The 19,713-nt window shown below is 38.0% G+C and overlaps 1 long non-coding RNA gene across 1 annotated transcript; it reads left to right on the top strand.

Moving 5' to 3' along the window:
* Window positions 1–406: 406 nt before the first annotated feature.
* LOC125183761 (uncharacterized) lies at window positions 407–7,115 on the top strand. Its single transcript, XR_007166335.2, has 4 exons — window positions 407–1,532; window positions 1,636–1,796; window positions 3,703–3,787; window positions 6,123–7,115. It is a non-coding gene; the product is annotated as an uncharacterized lncRNA (long non-coding RNA).
* Window positions 7,116–19,713: the final 12,598 nt, after the last annotated feature.

Raw genomic sequence — 19,713 nt, 5'->3', positions numbered from 1 at the left:
ATATTATTTTTTTAGTGATGTTTAAGATCAAGCTTTGCTTCAAGTGGAGGTCTTTCACTATTAGGGGAGGATTTTGTTATGTTAGTGGTGTTAAAGAAAGATTTCAGGCTATTTTACACACCACGGTATAAAGATATCATATCATCTTCCCTAAAGAAACCATAGGGTGCATAGGTAGTAATAACAAAACAAATACAGTTTGCTATGTTGTTGTATAACTGTATTGCATCCTTTCCAGGGGGTTTGAATTTGCTATCTCTTGTGTCTAAATATGGGAAGCTCATTATTAGAAGTGTTACAATGAACCCCAAGTGGATTGCTTTTCTCATGTACTTTAACAGCACTTTGACACTGCAGCCTTCTGCCTTTTTATTTTAGTCTTCTGTTTATTGGTCTCCCTGGATTAAGTTGCAAGCACTTTCTTAAATATAACAAACTAGAGAATATTCTGTTGTAGCTTGGCTTTTATGCACCCTTTCCTAGCTGTTACTAATCTTAACTGGGGAAAAAAAAAAGACTTCTTTTTCTCCTCCCCCAACCCCAATAAAATTTAAAAAACCCTGCCCTGAAAGCGAGTCTGCCTGGAGAACACCTCCACACTAATTACCATCTGGCCAATCTGCAAATGAGGTTTGAGAGCAGATTTCAAATGTAGGCTCCAGCTAGTCTGTGGCTTGTATTAGTCTATTAGTATTTATTAGGAGAATTGAAAGCATTTAGGCAACTGAAGAGAAGGCAGGTGTCTTAACTTTTGGAAATCCAGTCAGGTATCTATTTGCTCCTTCTAGTCTGTAAATAAATGCCTTTGACCTGGTACCTGATCAGCAGTGCTCCCTTAGTGTTTGTGGCAGCCAGTTTTCCTTGAGTATTGATTTTAAAGATTCATGTTTGGAAGAAGAACTGCTGGGCAATGGTCTTAAAACACCTCTTTAAAATGCATTGTTGAAAAAAGCTGTGTATGAAACAATTTGTATAAATTCTGGTTAACTTCTGTATTGAAGTTAATGAATAAAGAAATTAATTTTGTTTTTAGTTATGCGCTATTTCAGCATGTGGGGAGAAAATAGTGATAATAATAAAAATGCCATGAAACTGCATTTTTAATCTTAAAACATATGTTTGTATTCTTTTTGCACACTAATTAAGCACACTGAAATTAACAGTACTTATTTGTTTCATTTAGACACTAAATGCATTTCACTAATGAATTTCAGGTTTAGCATCTTTTTTCTCTTCCTTTTCCCTTATGGAGATTAGACAGGGCCTTTCTTGTTTGTAAATCAGCACAATCAAAGATGATTTAATTGTTAGCAGACTGTTAAATTTTGTTTTTCACCTGTCTTCCCTTTGCTGGCTGCCTGTTCTGTCTCAGCTCTGTGAAAAAGTGCTGTCAACCTTATGTAAACAATAATTTATTATTTTGTTTTTAGTGAAAAGAATCAACCCACAAACCCTTTCAACAAAAGAGCAGTAGCTGTTTAGGACACCTGCTGATATAAGAGATCTTCCTACAGTAGATAATTAGTTCATAGGTACAGTCCCAGCTGAGAGCACCTGGAACGTGCAGAACTGAATCTGAGTTTTGTAGAGCCAATAGCACTTAGTAATATGTAGTGAAAATATCGTTCTCTTTAGATTGGCTGCTGATAGCTGTATGGCTGAAGTAGATGTTGAAGAAAATGCTTAAAGGTTTAAAATGACTTCTCATTGGAATCACTTGGAAGAAATGGACAACACTCGGAAAATCTGCTTGATAGCAATCTGTGGAGGTTTCTTGATATGGTACAACTTTGAAGGTTGGTAGTTCATGGGCTAGGCCTTGAATACTGTGTAGCTTTGCTTTTTTTTTTTTGTATTGTATTAGAATTTCAGTATAGCATTTTTTCTCAAAATACATTGTTCTCAAAGTATTTGCTGCCATATGCGGTGTTTGCAACTAGGAACGCCAGCACCAGGTAGGAGTCTGTCACTTACCCCATGATCGTACTTACTCGGTGGGCTCCAAGAATAAGTTCTTCTGGCTTGAAAAATCTAAGTTGTATCACGGCTTAAAATAATATTTTCTTTTTAGTGAAAAATATCTAAGCCCACTTAAGAAAGATTAATTAAAAAACTGACCTTTCAAAAAAGTGAGTTAAAATTACATATTTAGTTCTCATATTGTTAATAACTGTGCTCCTTGGCCTCAGAAGCTTCCCCCCTCCCACGCTTTTCTGTGTGTCTGCATATTTCCAAAAATTGTAAATATCAAACTATATATTCAGTATTCTAGCTTTTGAAATTGTAAAATGAAATGTGATTTTTCACTTTTATAGATTTTGGTATTGACTAAAATGGACCTTTTAAAGTGACATAAATACATAAATGGAGATTGATAAATTTATTTCAGACTACCATATGGAAAGGCTTATTACAAGGGCATGTGGAGAGCAAAGCCAATTAAAGATATTCTTTCTTCTTACTGTGGACCATTGCCTTCTTCCCTATATTTCCTGGAAGTTAAACTGAATAGCATTTAAGAAAAATATTAAGCTAAGGGTATCATCATAAATTCTCTCTTTATGTAGTCCTGTTCTTTATTGACAGTCAGATTTGCATCAAAGAACATGACACCAGTGACTTGCTGGCAGCTTAAGTAATTGGGGAAAAAAGTGGTTATTCATACGGAAACAGGAGTTGGCTCATTACAGCCAATCACCTGAATAGCAAATGGTATGGCTGCCAATAGATGGAGAAAAAGGCAAGTCTAGTGGAAAATAGGAGCATTTAAAGGCCAAGAAAAGACATATGGTCTGTCTATGCTTGCCTTATACGCCTGGAAATTATAAATTAAGCTACAATATAGCCCACCACCTTAATGTGAAAATTCTCCATTTTTTTCCATCTTCATCTTGAGAAAATTAGCAGGCTTGGCTAGTAATAACTGACTTTTACTTTTGTGTCAGTGTTTAAGTTCTATATAAAAATGATACCTGCATTGCTGTCTAATATTTGACTGTTCTGGCCCTAAAGGATGTATTTGTGAAGTAAGTTTGCTTTCATAGCAAATGCAGATGTCTGTGTCTGTCCTTTACAGGTGTTTATATTTTCATGAGGGTAGACAAGAGAAGAAAGAAAATCATTCTTGGCAATTATTTTTGTAAGATAATCCTATGGTGATGGTATTAAATGATTTGTGTCTTCAAGAACAGTAAATACTTTTATGGTTATCTCATTTGCTTTTAACTATTCTCATAATTTCAATTTATTGTGGTAATGCTCTCCTATACTCTTTAAGGTATATAGTATTATTCCTTTCTTGAAATAAGAGTCTAAGTCCAAATTGGTTTATGAGTTTCAAATATGCTAGACTTACTGAGGTGGCCACCTGATCACCTTTCTCTTAAGGCATTAGTAAAAGTTGAGGATACAGTCTTTTAAAATCTAGTTCTTATACAGACACGTTTCATGTGAGAGATCAAATTCTGAGGCAAGGGAGGACAATTTGAATTTTAAAAAGATTTCATATGGCCTAAAGCCTGTGAAGGCTCGTAGCATCTCTTATATTCTTTCTTTTTTATTCTTTTTTATTTTTTTTAAATAACTTATTGTGACCCATTGTATGGTATATAGTCGCTTGGAGGACAGATGCAGTGTTCTGATGTTCTGAGTTTTTTTTTTTAAAGTCCATACTCTGAAACTCCAATGTTTTCTGCTTCCTAGGCAGAACTACTGATACAGTAACTCACATGAAACTCTGATAGAAGCCTCCTGGCCCTAAATTCTCCATTTCATATACCTGAAAGAGGTACTAAAACTATTATTTCAGGTTTGTACTCATGGGTTCTAGAAATATGGAGTATTTTACATATTGCAAAATTTCTCTGAAAGTAAAACAAAACAAAACCAACAAAACAACAATCTGTTTTGACTCTCTAAGTAACTCTTGACTTGTTTGTGGTGTTACAGGAAAAATGAAATTTTAGATATTATGTTCTGAAGCATATTTCAGAGTTAGTGGAGGAACAGTGGATGACAAAATGGTGTATTATAACTAACATGCATGTAAAATTCTACAAGTGAATTCTGTAGATATAGACGTTCTGAAAACTGTAGAATTTGGAGCTGTATAAAAATGTGTGTATGCTTATCTGACCTAATTACATCTGTGGAGTTTCTAATTGGGTCCAGTGACATGATACACTTGCAGCTCTTCCCTTACCCTCGCCAGCGTTAGGTTCTTTCACAAGTACTTCTGTTCTGCTCATTCTGACCGCTTCTTTGCGGGTGAGTGACCTGCTGGCTTCATTTCACTGTCTCATTTCTGCACGGGCACAATAAAATCATCCCAACTGGTGAACCTTCTGACAAGGAGCTGCAGAAGTGCGGTTATTACATCCACTTTGAACCTGACACATGTCCCCCATGGTTATTTTGGGATGTCTGAGGTGCAGGGCAGGGAGAAGTAAATGTTTGCACAATTCTGAAGAAATGCTGCTAAGAAAAGATCTTATGAAAATACTGCTTTATTCTGGGATCACCCTGTATTTAAAGGAGTAGAGACTTTTATTTCAGGAGGTTCCATCTTAGTGACCCTTTTCATTCACATCCAGAAATCACCCTGTAACTCTTCAATAAACCCTTAACAGGTAAGACCAATCCTAGGTAACAGGAGCCTTTCCCCACCAGCGCACATGGTAATCGCTCATTTACTGTAGCTCCAATTAATGGTAGTAGAAGTTACACTTGTAAATTCCCCCACGCATTAATGAGGGAACAGACCCCCTCAGTTTAGTTAACCATCTTCCAGTTACCTGGCACTTTCCCCATCCCTTGTGAGATCTCAAATATTTAATTAAAGCCTTTCCTTTTTTTTTATTTTTATTTTTTTATTCCTCCCCCCACCCCGCCTTCTCCTTCATTCAGTTTGTTGAGTTGTAATTCTTGTTGGCCTGATGCCTTGGCAGCGTTCAGCAGTTCTAATTGCCTGTATAGTCTGGCCTAGTCATGGAGCCTTTTAACTTTCATTCAGGCTTCCAGCAATATCAGCCTCACTGGTCACAAGCTTCCCACTCAGGTTCCGTTCGCAGCCCTTTCGCTGATTACTTGTTATGTATTTAAAGAGCTCCATACTGTTTATTTCATTTCCTATTTGAGATAGTCTGTTTGCTTAATTTTTTTTCTATGCTAATTTAATTTTAAACATATAGGGCTGTCTTCCTGGTCAAACAAGCCAGAATTTTGCATCCATATGTTACATTAAATAATAATAATACAACAAATAATAGTCAATGCTTTCTACTTCTATAACGTCTACCATTCAATGATCTAGAAGCATTCTTGTTTTACAAGTGGTAAAATGGTATCAAGAGACATGAACTACTTGTTAAACATTATGTATGACATCTGTTACAGAGACAGACATAGGACTGAGTAGTTTGGTTTTCACTAATAGCAGCTAGTCTAATAATTGCAATATGCTATAGCAATTGTTAGGTTAAAATGCTCTTGGATTGAACGGGGTGTACCCTTTTGGAGTTGTGTATTGCAGAGATATTTGTTCTCAGAATATCATCTTTGTTGGTGTATAAGATACATAACAGAATGGATATTCACATGGACTCCATAAAGGTTGTTAGCCCCTGTAATCATAATTTGAGTTGATTTTAGAGTCGTTATTATTAATCACAAATAGACAAGACTGGTAAATTTTTGTCTCATTTTGTTTTCTGTGTGAAGACCTAGCATTCTCACTTTCCTGGATTTCAGTGGACCTCTGTCTTAGTATGGCTATGATAATTCTTCTACGTCTCTGCAGGAATAGTATGTTAACATTATGACCTATGAAAGTATGATTTAAATGTATCCTCTTTCAATGGTAGGCAGCATACAGAGATTGACCAAAAAAGGTCTGTCCCCATTTTTGTTTTTAAGGTTGCCCGTACCCAGCAGCTAATAATGGCTCTAGCCTTCAGAGGCTACCATGACCTCATCCAAGGTTGCATTACCATGTATGATCGCTCTGCAGGAGTCAGTAGCTGATCCTTAATGCCTGCACTTGGCTTTTAGGATGCGAATGCTTATCTTCATTGTCATTACATACTTAGAGGAAATGATTCCATACTTGTGTTCTTGTTTCCAAGGTCAGACAATGGAACATTAGGACAAAATATGATTGTATTGATACATGAGCAAAGGTCAACCAACCAGAGAGAAGCAGATTTCACTACTGGATGGAGAAAGTTCCCTAACATGGTGGTAAGCTTAGTGAAATCATCTTTCATAGTTTCCAGGAGTGAAATTAGATTGAAATCTGTATTGTGATAAAAGGATTACTAGGTTCCTCATAGGAAAAACGAGGTGATCTGGAAAGTTAGCAACTGAGGTACATGGAAGTAAATGGTTATATCATATTCTAAGATTTTTCTTCCAAGGAAAACAACCAGATTCCATTTTAAGACAAGAACAACTCCAACTGTGATTGTTTCTGAAAAGCAACAATGTAAAAAACCTGTTTGCTACAGATACAGGATTTCTTCTGTAAAATAAACTTATCTGGTATGTCTGATTATTTTTATATTTTTTCCTTGTTTGATCAGCATGTATTCTGAGCTCAGTTTTATGCATAAGTTGGTGCTCATGGATGCGTTTGGGCTTCTCTTGGATAAGGACTGTGTGGGCTTTTGAACAATAGTCTGCCAAGCAATGTATCATGAATCCTAATTGTTTGAGAAAACAGTTGTTCTTTTTCTCCAGCAAATACTGTTGTATCCACATTATTAACATAGTTATGTATAGTCGTTTTGAAAATCATTCTCGGTTTGAAGAATTCTAATGCTTCATACAGTGATTATGCAAAAGTCTCATGTATAAGCAATACCGATGTTACTGGAAGCGCCTCATATAGAGTCCAAATATAGCAGATCAAATCAAAACTGTGCTACATCTTAAGCAACTGTTGACCCATTTCCATATCAAATTGGTTTCTGTCATAGAAGACTTTGCTTTTTCTTTTAGAGATATTTACTTGTTCTGTGCTGCTCAAGTACTGCAATGGCGCATTTTATTCTAAGGTCGCTTAATTATGGGTCAATTGATTTTTAACTTTGCTTGTTTATTAACAACGTTCTATTTAAGGGACTGTCATGGTGAAAGGCTTGTTCCTGCTCTGTAACATGCGACCATGCCACTGACTCCTGTAAAATCAGTTGCCATGATTCAGCACACGCAGAGAGTCAGTGTGAGGTGCTGTGCCATGTGCAGGATGGCTGCTGGTTGGCTTCATCAGCCCAGTCCTAAGTCTCTAACTTACATAAATGTTGGGGAGAGGAAATTCTATTTTAAAGATTTCACTTTGTTCCTTGTTTATCCTACTTTTTTTTTTTTTTTTTTTCCTTCGGGGAGGGGGAAGGGAAAAGGAAGGGGAGAAGAATAGCAGAATTAATAGAACATGGTATATCAGTAAAATTTCAGAGATTGCTATAAATACCTAGAGTAGGAAGAAGGTGAGTTGTTAGCGGTGTGACTTGTTTGTGTCACTTTGTTAGAACATTAGCGGTATCTTAATATAGATTTCTTTTTTGGCTTCTAATGATACATTCCTTTCACTGGGGAGGGGATGGGTAAAATTTGCTACTGCTGTTTTTCTGGCATTAACTGCAACTCCCTTCTGAACTCCCTTCTGCTGCTCCCTGCAGCTCTCCCTGGCACGGCCCTGGGCCCTCTAGCGGACCTGCGCTGCTTGCAGCGATGTCTCTGCCAAAACACTGCTTCTGTTGCTATGTTATTTGTTAGAGCTACGCTATTGTACGTGAAAATCAATGTAGGCAACGTTGCTGAAAAGTAAATCTGAGATTCATATGGTATTTTAAAACAGCGTTTATTTCTCGCACAAAAAGTGCCTAACCTCGGCTGCAGGCAGCAGGCCATCTGGGGCCGCAGTGGTCCTGCCAGTGTCCTTACTCCAAGTAATCTGTTGTGCTCCACAGTGCCAGGCCGCGCCTACAGAATCAATTACATTTCAGTAGTATTTGAACATCGTCACTTCAAAATATGTATTATTTACTTTTTCCCACTGATCTGCTTGTTTTACTGTTTGTGTGTGCTATTGTCTAAAATTTAAGCATCTTTCAAAGTATAAAAATTACATATATATATATATATATATTTGAAGAATAAATTGAATAGATTTGTTAGGTGATTTTGATACCTCAACAGCAGCTCTGTGCTGTGGTCATATATTTTTGGACATCCGTGACTATACAGATGAATCAAGTGTACAAGAATATAAGTTGTAAACTTTGTGGATTTGTACTTTTGTAGTCTTTCCTTTGAAAAGTGGGGTCTAGTCACTTGGGAGAACAGTGCTGTTAACATAATAGTTTTCATTAAAAGCCAAACTTCTTCTGTAAGAAAATTGTTTTACGTGCCACCTCCCAAAGAAATTTCCCATCTCTGCTAGTGGAAGCTGCTGGTTCCTCCTGAAACTCAAGGTCAGTCAGTCAAAAACAGAAACACCAAACATGCCTGGTTTTATATCTCATGTAAAAGGTGATGCCGTTAGGAAGTGCAGTGATTTCCATTAAAATGCCAGGGCCCAGTACTCGCTGAGAGATATGGGAATTTTCTGTTTATAGATTTTTATAGATTAGCCTAAATCATGCTCTGTGACAGCCTGCTCTAGATGCCCTGAAGCACTTGATATTCGGTGCTGTTGAGCGATGTGTCTTCCACCTCTGCATATAGAGGACCTCTGGGAGCATGAGGCTCTTCAGGGGCTGGTGACCCATGAGATGAATTTCCAGTCCTAACAGGTCTGGACAGTAACCTATAATGGAACATTTTCATATCAGAGAAGGCAGATTTGTTGAAAATTGCAGTTTTAATGGAGGTAGTTTGACTGAAGAAGTAAGAAAAGCCAAAGAAGTTTCCCAGCTCCCAGATGGCTCCTTGCCAGCCTGGTATTCCCAGCTTTCATGTTTCTGGTAACTTCTGTATCAGGTTGATCTCACAACTGGAAGGTTTTAGATCCTGATTTCCTCCCTGCCTTGCTGACAGACCTCTTAAGGTTGAAGGGCATGAGTTTGTTGTGGCTTTGGTCCCTCTCAGAAGCCCTGGATACCTGATGGGAACTGAAGAGTTGTGAGGCTTTGATGTGATCATGATGGCAAAATCATCAGGTCAAGTTTTAACTATTGTTTGCTGTGCTTAGTTATGTTATTGTAACTGTAGTTTTAGAATGCTACAGAAACAAACCTTTCCTTTGTCATAGTGAGTTTTATATTGTCTTGATGGCAGACTGTGATTGTGCTAGATGTATTTGAGAATTTTATGGTAAATGCTGGTTAAGGGAAGCAGGAGTTCGGGCTACGTTACTGAGCCTTTCATATCTATGAGTTCCAAATCTGTCTGAAAGGAGAAAAAGCAAAACAAACATTTTCTTAAATTGAAGTGGTATTCTCCAACTGGAGTCCTGTTACACATCATCAGTTACAAATATTGTTTTCAGTGAACATGTCAAGTCAATGGCTATTTTTGAGATGTTTCACTGCACTTGGCAAAATGAGCAAAAAAAAAAATGTGAAATTAAATTTTTCTTTGGAATAAATAAAACATAGCTGCTATTAGCATTTAGCTCTGTATATGATTAAAAAAAAAAAACAACAAACTATTTGTGTTCAGGTTTGGTGATGATGCAACTTTGAGTCATTCTTAAACCAGAGACATGGATCTGAATCACAGCTAAACAAGTCACATTTTTTTCTTCAGGGATCTTCAGCCTGGCTTTATTCAATGAAACTGAATATGCCACATTAGAGCACAAGCAGATGATTACCAACAATGTTTATTGATGCTACCACTAAGAGAAAATGGCAGACTGATATAAAATAAAGAGACTTAGCAGATGGGATATTGGCATTTGAATTGGTTAAAATAGATTACTGATTTTACCCCAAACTTGCCCTTTTATGAACGCTTCAGTATTGTTGCTTGTGGTAGAAATGTAAATCGTGGTCATCCTTACGAGGTTATTTCCAGCTGCAGACCTAGACTATTTATTTTTACATATGCAAAGGATATTTTATTATCAGGGAAACCTAAAGCAGTGATTTCTTGTTAGAGCTCCTGTCAGCACTGACTTTAGACATAAGCTGTTAGCATAGAAAGTTAGGTAAAACATTTACTGTTTCTAGGCATCCCCTTTCAATAGAAAAACAGCAAGAATAGATCTGCAAGCATAATTAGACACACAGCTTTGATTGAAATCGATGGGAATTAGAAACAATATCACATAGCTGGCATTTCACTGAACCCTGTAACTGAGCAGTGCAGAGAACCGCCTGAGCCTGGTGAGGGGACTCAGAAAGATCAAGTAAGGGGCAGAGCAGTGACCTGCCTCAAGCCGTCTGCTTAAAAGCTAAATGCAAATGAAGAATAGGCCTAGGATGGGTGTAAGAACTTAGTGAAGTTCAGGCTACTTGAATCTGGCTCTAGGTGCCTAACGCATGCTCTAAGCTTTTGGCTGTGGTAACTCTCCCAGACTCCAGGCTAGTGTGAGGAGGCACACAATGCTTAATTAATTCCCTGGTATTAAGATTTTGTAGTGTTTTGTGCTGTGAGTATCCAGCAAGCTCTGCAGTTGTTATCTTCATTATTGTCATCCTTTAGTGTGGGTCAAGGCATGCCCTTTACAAGTAGGTCATCCAAACAGTGCTGACTCACCAATATTTGCTCTGGTGGCTTTTTGCACTGGATACAGTTCTTATGGGTTGGAAATAACAGTGACCCTTAGTATCCAGGATGATTCATCACAATTGCCAATGCATATTTATAGCAGCAAAAATTCATTCAGTGCTAGTCAAGGAAATCATGTGTGAATTTAAGTCCAGTTGGCAAGGTAGTACAGTATCTGAAATGTTGGCTGTGCAGCAGCTGTCATTCTATGCCAATCTATTCTATCATACAGTAAGCAGGTGGCTCACACATATTGTTTTTACTACATATCATTTTAATTTTGCAATGTCTCACTGAAATAGGAAATGTGTGCTACTGATTTCAATAAGATTTTCTTTACTGAAGCCAGGAGAGCATGTTAATAGCATGCAGCAATTTACAGTGTAGTTGGAGTAATACAGCAGCTGGTGAACCTGTTTATTCCCTTTGGCTGTGGTTGTATATCAGTCTTAAGTGTAGCTAATTAACTTCTATTCATTAGCGATTTTACATAAATTCAAGCAGAACAGAAAATACAAGCCCCAAACAGTTTGTGTTCCTGCAGCCCCCTTTTGTGATGCCGTGCTGCAGCAACCTGCCTCCTGTGTCAGCCACGCGTTGTCCTGAGGCCAGCCCCAGGGACTCTTCAGTGCCCTTCTCTATTTCTGAGCGTGGTATCTTTTTGAGGGCTTATCTGCTGAAGGAAGCGTCTTTATTGTAATGTTACATGCTAGTTGTTGCATGTGATAATGATATCTTGACATATTTTAAATAACAGTTGTCACGATACAGCCCTTTGGTGTTCATCGGCTTATCAGAATTAGTGTTTGTCAGACAAGGCAGAGAGCGACAGCGTCCAACTAGGGACAGTCACAGCATCCTGTGCAGACTGTGCTCTCTCTCGTATTTTATGATCTTGTTGGCCTGCTTCATTCTCAGTATATTGCTTAGCTTTATCATGTTCTAGTTGGGCAAATCACCTTTTATTTCAAAGTAAACGGCATCTCCTACTTGATTTTTATTTCCATTTGTATTTTTTAATTCTGTGGTGCTTATTGGCCTGGGGAGATATCTTGTTTGCTCTGATTATAACTCCTATTCATATTACGCAAATCTCTTGGAAGATATTTATGTTTATGGGAATTACTGTCAATAGAACTGATAATTTATTGAGATTATATATTTTTTTCCTCTGTGAGTTGATTGCTTTTGATTTATAAAGGACAGAGATAGCAGAACCCTTATTTTGGCAAAGTGCTTCAGAAAGTGTATTCTCTGAGTGTATTCACTTTGTTCTTTTCTCACTTGCACGTATTTGCTCAGCATCTCTTTTTGTTCCCTCTGATTTTTGGCTTGTCTCCTTTGTCTTGAAAACTTCTTTTTCTGTCCTTTCCTCTCTGTTCTAGATTTCTTTACTTCTTATGGCTGTGACAGTTTACCAGTTCGTGTATCATTTTATGCTGCTCATCCAGTTCCTCTGAAAACCCCATTGTGACTTCTATCACTTGCCCAGAAGAGAATCATTAAGGCTGAAGATGAGATCACGTGAAGGATCAATACCGTCCTCTTTTCTAAAATTCACCTATTTTTACACGAATCAACAAATACCATTCCACTACATAACACTGAGCGCTCTGCTACAGTAGCTCCCTGCAGTTGTGTGATTTGAACACTGAGTGGCACTAAAGCCCATGTCACTGACAACAGAAGGCATCCAAAACATGGTTTGTGACTCAGAAGGATGCAAACTGCTAGATAATACGCGAGAGGGTGTCTTTTTTTTTTTTTTGGGGGGGGGTGGGTGGGTATGGTTGGAAAGAGAGGTTTTACATAAGCAAACTTGTAACAAGCATTAAATATCTGAGACATGTTGCTCTTCCCTTTTTTTTTTTTAATTTTTTGAGGAAGGATACTTTCAAGGATGTATAGTACAGTTTTGCTAGGGCTGATTCATGACTCTGATACTTAAAAAAAAAATTAATTGACTTTAATCCTTAGTTTCAAGGAGGTTCAATATACTAAAAGCAAGCAATTCTTTTGCAACTCCTGCATCACTGTGACCCCCCCCCCCCCCAATCGTTTAGCTCAAAGGTGTCAAGAAATACTCCAGGTTTTAAGTGTTATTAAATCACAACCCTTTCTAAAAAATATTTGTAGGCAATTATATTTGCAAAACCCCATTGTTCTGATTTTGTGCAGTTTAAAGTTAGTTGAGATCCAGCTTTTACTTCCTCAAAAGATACAGTTCGATCAAAGGCTTTTAATCTTCCTCAGAAAAAAATGGCTCAGTTGTATCTGCTTGTATCGTAGGAAGTCTGTTTTTTTTGTGACTAGTGCATGACATGAATATTTAATTCAGTTTTCTTAAGAGTTCAAGATCATCCCTGCTTTATTTAGAAAGTGTGTCCATTTCACAAGGTTTTTATTTAGTGTTCACTTGAACAAAACGCCTGGGACTTGACCTTAGACAGCTGCACTTTGTCTGACCGTTTTTACTGAAGCTCATGTCTGTTTGACATTTGGCACATTGCCCTTGTTCCTTGTGCTAAGGACAAGACCGTACCCACTCTGACCTGAAATGGTGGAGGTGTAGCTCTAGTACGTACTTAGAAGTGAAACTCCGGGGAAAACGACCAATTTCAGGCATAATTTAGCAGTCCTGTTTCAGAGTATGACTTAGATGCAGCAAACAAATCAGACAAATGAAGTGTCTAAAAAAATCCCTTACATTCTTCTGCTCACTTATTTTTCTGTCTTCCCTATGACACTGTGACTATTGAAACTTAGTTAATCTCTACACGATAAATCAGTTTCTTAGTTTCCCACAGAATCTGCTTTGGCTTTTAATCCTTTCCAGTGAGTGACAGGATACATGGTAATATCACCACCTTACTCTTTTCCTTTATCAAATCATCGGATTGCAAATACAAGTGGTGTGCCCTGTTAATTTAGTGTGAGTGAACTGACCAGAATGTGTAGTCCTAACCAGAGTAGTACTTTATTTTTCTTCACAGCTGGCAGATGGTGTACACAGATGATTGTTGTTAGGTATAGAAGGATTTTAAGTGAGTGGGGGAGACTTCAGTGGCATGCATTACTTTTTGCTGCCTTTCACCTGTGCACTGCAGCACTGCCTCACTTCTTCACACCGCTTTGAGGCAAATAGCAACTTCTGCCAGCTCTACAAGGTCTGGAAAAGCTACAGTGTCCATAATGACTTGCCTCCACCTAGGGGGGAAAACCTTATCTTCATGTTCAACCACAGCTAAAGGAGGAATCGTAAGTACAAAAGTCTACTGTGTCCTGAGCTGCTTTTTACCTGGAAAGGGTAAATAAACTTTAACCTACCATTGGGTTTCTCAACTCTGTGGTTTGCACTGACTTTCCCAGTGGTTCTGAATTTGAGATGAGGGAAGGTGAGACATCAGGATTTTTATTAGATTTAACACTTGTTTCCCCTCTGAAAGTAGATCTGTAATATCTGGCAACTAGCTAGGAAGTGCCATAGGCACAACTAGTGACCAGTAGATTTTCTGCTGAGAACGTCCCATAATAGTGCCACAGAAGAAGAACAGTTTATAACTTGATTCCTTGCGTTCATACACTGAAGAGACTATGCGTTTTGCTGGGATGAAAGAGATAACTATGTATTTTTAACTTGGCTGTATGGTCCATGTTTAAACAGGGGGTCTGAATCTTAAAAAAGAGATGCCAGGTAAGGTTTCTATTCCAATGTCACTCTTTGGATAAAGTTTCTGAATCAGTTATATATGATGGATAAACTCATTCATACGTTATTATTGCATGACAGTTGACGCCAGGTTCCTGTTCAAAATATGGAGTATTTGCTTCTTCTGCAGTAACAGATGAGAGTTAATACAAGACCCTCATGTCAAGTGTTGTGGACTAGACCTCTCTCTGTCTGTGGTTACATGACTAAGGTGTTTGTGTTGTAACTGTATGTCATGTTTCGGATAATTCACCAGCGTATTGAGTTTCAGACAAACACAGAATTGCCTTTTCACTAAGACTCCAAGGCTCTATTTTCTAAGGCTTGTGGCTTTGCATGGTTACCAACAGCTGTGCAAATTGTGTTTTGTGAATTTGGGCAAGTTCTATTTGAGATGTAAATCATGATTACTTTAAATGACCACAGGTGGTGGCAGTATCCACCTCAGAGGTTCCTCATGCTCTTTCTACTAGCAGCATTTGGATACTGCATTCGTTCTTTCCAGACAGTGAGTTCTGCAAATTCCTTAGGAGCTGGAGAATCTTTTTTACCTTCTTTCTATTTAATGTCCCCAAAAATGTATTTACTGTTCCGTGGTATGAATGGAACGTATTATTCTCATATTTAAGCCAGCACAATGATACATTGTCATTCCTAAGTAGTTCTGCCTGAAAAATGGGTAATTTATTACAGACACTCCAAAAGGAAGAGAAAAATGTCTTTCATTAAATTGTTTCTTACCACCTCTGGGCTTTAAAATATATTCTTTTCTGATTGATGGTAGCCTTGTGATTTGGACAAACAGCAGCAATCAGTTAAGGTGAAAATGTACTCCTCTCACCTGAGGGTTTGTTCGTCAGCTGAAAGCAATGGCAGAACTTGTGACAATAGTATTCACAAGGGTATCTTGAGATAGATTTCCCCTTTGAGATACAGGCTTCTTCCTTTTTTATTATTAGAATATCTGTTTAAATTTTGTTATCAAAATTTAGTATTCAGTACAATATTAATAATCATATATTGCCCTGTCCTTACAATTTTTCTTGTAATGGAAAAATGGGAAAAATTTCACACTGAATTTGTTAAAGCCACTTTCAGAAGTTTTTGGAGATTTTGAAGCTGACCTATGGAACTGTATAGAAATACATTGTTGTGATCTTCATTTTGTTTGCCCCTTTTGAGTGTTCTCGAAACATAAAGTATCCTGAAAGATCTTACAGGCAAGTGCTCTTCACATATGTTCTGTGTATCTTATATCTGTTAGGCTGTCAGAGTCATCATTAGAGAAATCGAAGTTAGACTTGCAATACTGCAAATTCCTCCAGAGAAACTGTTAAACAAACTTGCAGTGTACTTGGTGCTACTGCAGTTCCACTGCCAGCTTTATTCATAGCTTAGTAATTTAAGGACAGCCAAGGAATGACCATGTGTGCTGCAGCCATAGCAGTGTAGTTATATTTTCTGAAATAGTATCAGAAAATAAATTAAAATACAGTGTACCTCCAATGGTAGGAGCAGTATAAGCATGTGACAAAATACTCTTTACCCTTAATGGGTTTTCCTCTTGCCAGCCCTGAATACAAAACAAGTGATTTATTATATTCCAGATGTGTAGTTGTAGCCTAGTCAAAAGATGTGAGAAAAGCAAGTCTGTAGAAGAAATACCTTTCTTAATGTGGGGGAAAAAAATGAATATACTTCTGAGCTTGTAATGTTTTCACTAAGTCTAATAAGATGCAGCAAAATTCAAGTAACACATGTGGTGCAGGTATGAAGCCAGACATTTGGGCTGTGAGTTTCTTGGATCTTTGAGCTGGAGCATTATCTTTATGACCATTGATTCTCAGGTTAGGGCAGAGCATTTCCTTCTCATGAGAAGGCTCTGGACTCTGTGTTTTCCAGTCTCTCTGTATCTGGAATGAGTCCTGCACTCCTGGTGTCCCACTTGTCTTGGCTGCAGTGCACTACAGCTTCCCCAGGTCCTGGTTCCCTTTTTGTGGGGAACAAGGGTACTGGGGGGGGAAATGGAATGAAAATGGTCTCCTTTCAACATGGCTATACCAGAATGGGAGCTGAGAAACAGTCTTAAGTTGTTTAGACATTAATGCCCCACAGCCTAAATTGTGCAAGATGTACACCACAGTTTGACGTAATTTTGGTTAAGGTTTTGATCAGTCTGTTGCTGTTTTCAAGACACGTGATGTGACACCAACACCAAAGTACACAACAGCGCCCCAGTGCATGCATCCAGTGGTGCAGTGCAGTCAGTATGATATTTGTTTGGTGCTTCAGGTGATCCTGATAATCTCACACTTTCACTCCAATGGGTTTTAAGTTTTCATATGTGCGGTGAGAGTATTAGAAGAATCCTAGAAGTTTTGACAACTTGTGGTCTTGCTTGCAGGTGGTAACATATTTTGCATGTATGAAGACTTGGCTCTGTTTTTGAGGAACAGGCAATGATTTCTCATATTAGAGTACTAGTACATGCATTGTTGAGCATAATGCAATGGCTAGGGAGTGGATTTACATCTGTGTCCTTACACTTACAAGTCTGGGAATAATGTGGTAATTGCAGAAATGGCAAACAGATTACATGTACTAAATAGCTTGTGTGTTTTTTTTTTTTTAATCTCTTAATGGGCTTAAAGACCCTATAAATAGATAAGAGACAGAAACCCCACACTTGCAGTCTTAGGGATGCGACAGACATGCAGATAAGATTTTTTGAGAGCTCTAATAAGAGTTGCCTACTGCCCTGGTAAAAGTTTGCACAAATAATTCCTTTAATATCAGTATATTAATACTTCTTAGTTTTCTCTTCATACTTGGAATTTTAATCTTATGCCTTCTCATTGCAAGCAGGAAAGTACAGTTGTATTTGAGCTTAATTTTCATACCTTTTCCCAAACAAAAGTTGTGAGCTCAGTTCTGTGATTGGTGCATTTAACTTCAGCCAAAATTAAATCAAAAGGGGAGCTCAGACTTTACACTGATATTTACTCTGTAAGTGGTCTCTTCTTTTTTCATGTATAATGCAGGACACCTTGAGAGGTTACTCCAACCGTGTTAGATCTGTCAAATGTGGTTGTTGGCAGCTGAGCAATTTTTGTGAAATCCTTTTGAAGTCATTGGAGAGGAACAGATGCACCTAGGTCACGATTCACCTTAAATGTACCTTTGGGTGAGATAAATTATAAATGAGAATTTACTTTTTCTCTTTATAAACTACAAAATGAGCCTAAACTGCTCACGGAAATTCAGGTGGTCAGCGATGCAAGTGTATAATTTGAATAGAGTCCAGTTTGTTGACCCTTCTCTGTATACTGTGGGCCGCAACTAGAGGCATTATTTCAGATGTAGTCTCGTGAGCCCCAGGCAGAGGGCAATAATCATGTCCCTGTAAACCACTGGCTGTGATCTTGCTGATTCAGCCTGTGGAGTTGATTCACCCCAGGTAGAGGATTTTGCACTTCTCTCTATTAAACTTCATGAGGTGTCTGTCAGCCCGCTTCTCCTGTTTGTTGAGGTCTTCTTGAATGGCTGCCCTGTCTTCCATCATATCAACAACTTGTCCAATTTAGGTGCTTCCATGGATTTCAGGAGGGCTTGTTCTGTCCCATCATCTGGGTCATCAAAATCAACAAACTTTGGGTGTTAGTGTCAGTGCCAAACTTGACTGACTGGAGATGGGCACCCCTTGCAGCTGACTGCAGTGAGATTTTGAACCACTGACTTAACCTTTCGGCTTAATGGACCATCCAGCTTCTCAATGGCTCTGTGGTTCACCCATCCAGCTCATATCTTCCTGGTTTCTCTGCAGGGATGCTATGGGGGACTGTGTTGAAAGCCTTTGTAATGACAAGAGGGATGATACTGCTTGCCCTCCACTTGACCACAAACAGGGAGGAATCCATCATGGAAAGCAATCAGGTTGGATAGATCCAACGTGCTTGGCTGAGTTCTGAGCTTTAGGATAAATGTTGTGAAAGTATGGTAGCAGCTTGCAGAATGTATGTTACTAACACTTGATTCCCAATATATTTTTAAAACACCATTGTTACTATTATCAAACATAACAAAACAGGACTCTACTTTGTAATCTTTGTAAGTGAAATCCAATGCAGTCAAGTTTTTACAAAACCCGGGGACTTTTATTACTGACTTCAGTGAGGGCAGTAATTCAGTAAATATTTCACTTTCTACATCTTAATTACATCTGTATCAGGAGGTATAGATGAATTTGGTCTCTGCAGAATTTGAAAGCTAAAAGAAAAAGTATTTCTCTTTAATGTTTCTGTACTTTATAGTAACTACAGCAATATGTATGAAGGAAAGCAATTGCAATTCAGCAGAAATTCTTTCCAAATTCCTATTTTTGACTAAAGTTGGCTACTTAAGTAAGGAATGCATGTTCAGCTGACATAGCCCATTTGACTGTATTGGAGCTGTGCCAGTTTATAACAGCTGCTGGTCTTGTGAAATCACCAGCCAGTCAAGATCCTGGATTCTGGATCTCAGGTAAGAGATTATTTTTATGGAAATGCACTATGTAGAAGATTAAAAGGGAGCATATATTTCTATTTTGTTAGTAAATCAATATTATTTTTTTAACAGCAAGAAAACTGAAGCTCAGCATGTGTTTTTTCCTGTATGTTGTGGTTAAAGCAGCAAACTGACAAAGGTGGTATTTTGAAACAGAGGAAGCACTATTAATGTCAGCTCTGTCATCTTTGTCAATAATGTGTTAGATGTGGATATGGTTGCTTTGTGAGGAGCCACTAGAGAGCTAGAAATTTTGAAAATAGCAAAATGTACTTAAAATGAACACTTCATATTACATGATTATGAAAGTAGTTGTCATAGAAATCTTGTGAATAGCAAGAAAGCTGCTTGGGCTGGAAGTTATGTGTTGATTAGAAAATGCAGTAAGAGGGAGTGTTCGATCATTTGTGTTTGGTATCTGAGTAGGCTCCCTGAGGGAGGAAGAATAATTATGTTTGATAAAAGAACACTGTGATGCTAAGGCCAGGTTTCTGCCAAAAGTGATGGGTAGAGAGGGAGCTAAACTGAGCTCTATAAATTAACTATAGCAATGGTTTGATTACTAAGGAACTTCAGTGTTATGTATAACCTAATCTGTACAGACTTAAAAAGAAAAACGTTTTGAGATGAGATCTTACTGCCACAGAAATTGGTAACAAAATTTCCACGGACTCCCTAGAGTCAAGACTTCATCCTTTGTTTGTTGTTGTTAGGTTTGTCTGGGTTTGCATAAATTATTTTAGTGT

The sequence above is a fragment of the Anser cygnoides genome, chromosome 6, assembly GCF_040182565.1.
Source record: "Anser cygnoides isolate HZ-2024a breed goose chromosome 6, Taihu_goose_T2T_genome, whole genome shotgun sequence".
Taxonomy (NCBI): Eukaryota; Metazoa; Chordata; class Aves; order Anseriformes; family Anatidae; genus Anser; species Anser cygnoides.
The sequence above is the reverse complement of the archived record's forward strand: the minus strand, read 5'-3'. Positions and strand labels throughout refer to the sequence as shown.